Genomic DNA, 4,402 nt, shown 5'->3' with positions numbered 1-4,402 from the left:
TGGGCTGGGCTAGCACTTGGATGGGTGAGCATCCGGTCTGCCGAGCGCTGTTGGCAAGCCGGGTGCACTCAGCCTTCCTGAGGCAAACTGAGGAGCTACTTGATTGTGAAGTGTGGGCTATGGTCTCGGAAACTGACATACGGCTGGGAGAGCAGTGTGCTGACCTCATGCTCCTCCATATCCACATTCGGTGATGCCTGTGACTTGAGGATGATACATGAGGCTGGTCAGTACCTTTGGGCCTTCATGGCCTGTTTGGGAGGAGTTTAATTTAGTTTTTTCGTGTTTGGTCGCTATCTTCCTCTCACATCGTCCTTAACACAATTTCTCATATCTTTTAGGCCACTGCTGGCGTCCCCCAGTGCTCCATCCTCTCCCCTCTCCTCTATCTCCTGTACATCGCTGATATGCCCAAGCCACCCCCAACAGTTCACCTTCTCAATATGCTGATGATACTGCCTTCCTGGCTCTCTATCCTACCCTTCAATGGTCCCTGGTGTAACCAGTGGTTCCTTCATCTCAACCCCTCCAAAACCCAGGCAATCATCATAGGCCACACCACCTGCGCCTTCCACGATTTCTAGTTCACCATTTATGGTCATCCCACCCAGCTCACCCACACCTTGAGATAACTTAGCCTCACCCTTGACTATCACCTCACCTGGATCCCTCACCTCCTGACTCTCCAGCAGAAAGCCCATTCCTACCTCCACCTGCTGAAACTCCTGTCTGGCTGGACATGGGGATTGCATCCTTCCACCATCCTCCACACCTACAAATCCCTCATCTGTCCTATCCTCTGTTATGCCAGTGTTGCTTGGATCTCCATCCCTCCCCCCTCCTCCCCGCTCACACTTTTACAGCGCCCTGCAAATCCTCGAACGCCATGCACTCTACCTTGCCTTCCGTATCCACCTTGATTCCCCCACGTGGCTCCTGTATGACCTCATCCCCTTTCCCACCTCCACGTTTTCCACCAACATCTCCACATCCTTCACCCTGTCCACATGCTTGATCCCCCCACCCTCTGGTTTCTTCCTTCCTCTCCATCCATCGCCTGTTGCTGCGCCTCTATCACTGAATCCCTCCCTCTCTCCACCACACTCTCCATCTCCTTCACCAGGGCAATTTCCAGCACCTTCCCCTCCCAGATGTTGAACTTCGCCGTGACACCTACCCTTCCTTCCCACTGTAACCTGGCCTTGTTCCTTCCCCTCCCCAGTGCCCCGCTTTTCCTCTCCCCAACTTCTCCCAGAGCATATTTTCCTTCCCCCCTTGAGTCCCTGCACCCCCTCCTCAACTGTATCCCTTGCACATCCTTCCCTCCCCAGCCCTCTTCGACGCGCCCCTGTCCATCTCCCCCCTCTCACCCCTCCCTTCTTCCCTTCTCCATACCCCTGGCAGATCCTGTGTTAGCTATACTTTTTTCAGGTTTTTATCTCCATTTTACAGTCGCCCCCTTTTTTCTGTTCTCTTCCATTATGTTCCCCCTTTTTATGTTTATGTACGCCATATTTTCTCGTTTGTATCTTTAAATGTCTTTTATTGTATAATAAATGTCTTTCAGGTGAAGAGCAGCGCATATGCTGCTGCCAGCCTGCCCCAGATGGAGAATTGAAGTACAATGCAGAAAAAAACTAACCAGTTAATTAATATTGGTTTGGAGTGGTGAACTCGGATCTTCATTTCTCAGAATTCTTTTCTTCGTCAACTGATGTGTTGCAGTGAAGCGATTATTATTAGCAAGAACTCCAGTGAAATTCATTTCAGTGTCTTATTAAATTGCGTCCTCTGTAAGGACGACTAAGCGTCATTATGAAGCACATTATCTGTATTTCAAGTCATTTTCAAATCATTCTTAATTACAAGTAATGAAGGAGACAAATACAGATATTAAAAATGTGCTTGACAATGACGCCTAGTCGAACTTAACTAATCGCACGATTAAATGAACATCGTATTACAACCTACTACGGACCATGTTTACGTTTATTAAGCATCTGGAAGCTGTGGGTCCCCACAAATACAAAATTTTCAACAATAAAGAAATTCACAAAAACAAGTGAATATTTTTGAGCAACCTGACAGTATTTTTAAAATCTGTTTAATAATTACCATAATACAGTGTGCATTCTTCTTTAAGGATTTTTACAGCAATTTAGATTTCAATTGATCAGGTAGCTCTGCTGAGTTTCGTCAGTGTAGCTGAAGTTTGTAAGAGCTCGTGAAGTATTTCCCAAAAACAATTTAAACAAGCAAAAAAAAAGTAGACTTCACACTACGCTACTGCTTGGGCGCAGAAAGGATAGAAAAAGTGCCTTTGCTCAGCATGGATGATAGAATCGTTTTGTTGAGTTAAATAAGTGATATAGAGGTTGTTATTCAAATTTAATTGCCCTATTAAAAATGGACAGATTTTTAATTGCCACCAGTGCCAGATAATCGATTGCCAACCCGTAGCTATTAAGGAAAGGTGAACGGTGTTTGAAGAGATATGTAGTGCTGGGTTGGGATGTTAAAGCAGGTTCATCTCATTTAGTTCAGTATGACACATAGATAGATGTAGCAACATTCTTTCTCATTAGTCAAAACTAACAGCTGCTGAATGTCTCATCTACTGAGCTGAAACCGTATGAAATAAGGTGAGACCTTGACTTTTCCCGGCGAATCGAATGTTGAAATAACTTACGGGTTTGCTGCCGGGTGACGTCGTCGAACACCGTCGATATTTCGACGGGACCACACCCTGCCATTCTCAAGGCACAAATGCAAGGAAGAAAAAATGTGCAAGCAAATTTAACACGTCGGTTCATAGAGAAGAAACAAGGAAGACACCACATACAGAACAAGTGTCAACACAAACAAAGATAACCAACATCAGAAATAGCGATAGTTACTATTAATCAACATGTGAGGTAGCACTAATTCTGTCCCTCTGTTTTTTGATGAGTGACAGAGCCGGATTCCAAGCAGCATTTAAACAAAACCCACCACCTCTGTTAATAAGGTTGCTTGATAGTCTGATTTCAACAGCTTCCTTAATAACACTATCCCAATAGCTGGACGTGCAAGCCAGAATCTCCGTGTTGTTGTATTCCATAGGAATTTGTTGCAGCTAATTGAGGTTAAGTTTGGTGTCGTTAACAAATTTGTTTCGACGTGTGCTGACTTACACTTACTTTTTATTCAATGGTCAGTACTACTAATAGACTGATGGAGTTGCAAGGGGAAGCCCGTTGTCACCTACTGTGGCCAATTTGTATACAGAGGACTTTGAGGAACGTGCATTGGAGTCAGCTACCTTGAAACCTGGCTGTTTTTTCAGATATGTAGACGATACTTTTGTTGTTTCGCCTCATGGTGGTGAGAATTGAAACCGGTTTTTGGAACATCTTAATTCAATCCAGCCGAATATTCAGTTCACTATGGAGGTGGAAAAGAATGGATGCCTTCCCTTCCTTGATGTGTTGGTCAAAAGGAAGTCTGATGGTACGTTGGGACATTCTTTTTATAGGAAGCCCACCCACACTGACTTGTATCTGCGAGCTGATAGTTGTCACCATCCAGCTCAGCGTGAAGGAGTACTTCGCACCTTGGTTCACAGAGCCCACGTTATCTCAGACCCTGAAAGTTTGGCAGCTGAGCTAGCACATCTCGAAGTCACCTTTCGTCAGAATGGTTATAGCGAGAGGCAGATCAAACGTGCGTTGCCCCATCAGCCTTCTGTGCAACGGGTGAGTGACGATAGCAACGAAGTGGCACCTAAGTCTACGGCCTTTTTGCCTTACGCAGGAAGCATCTCCAACAGAATTGGCCACATTTTGCGAAAATATGATGTGAACTGTGTTTTTCGACCACGTTCTAAGATTAAGGCCCTGTTGGCGTCCGTAAAAGATGATCTTGGTTTGCGTAAGGCTGGGGTCTATCGTATTCCTTGCAGTTGTGGCATGTCATATATTGGCCAGACAATCAGGACTGTGGAAGACCGGTGTATTGAACATAAGCGTCACACACGCTTACAACAGTCGAGCAAATCCGCTATTGCCGAACATTGCCTTGACACCGGTCATCCTATGGAATACAACAACACGGAGATTCTGGCTTGCACGTCAAGCTATTGGGATAGTGTTATTAAGGAAGCTGTTGAAATCAGACTATCAAGCAACCTTATTAACGGAGATGGTGGATTTTGTTCAAATGCTGCTTGGAATCCGGCTCTGTCTCTCATCAAAAAAGAGAGGGACAGAGTTAGTGCTACCTCACCTGTTGATTAACAGTAACTATCGATATTTCTGATGTTGATTATCTTTGGGTGTGTTGACACTTGTTCTGTGTGTGGTTTCTTCCTTGTTTCTCGTCTATGAACCGAGGTATTAAATTTGCTTGCACATTTTTTCTTCCC

This window comes from Schistocerca piceifrons, chromosome 6 (assembly GCF_021461385.2).
Source record: "Schistocerca piceifrons isolate TAMUIC-IGC-003096 chromosome 6, iqSchPice1.1, whole genome shotgun sequence".
Taxonomy (NCBI): domain Eukaryota; kingdom Metazoa; phylum Arthropoda; class Insecta; order Orthoptera; family Acrididae; genus Schistocerca; species Schistocerca piceifrons.
The sequence above is the reverse complement of the archived record's forward strand: the minus strand, read 5'-3'. Positions refer to the sequence as shown.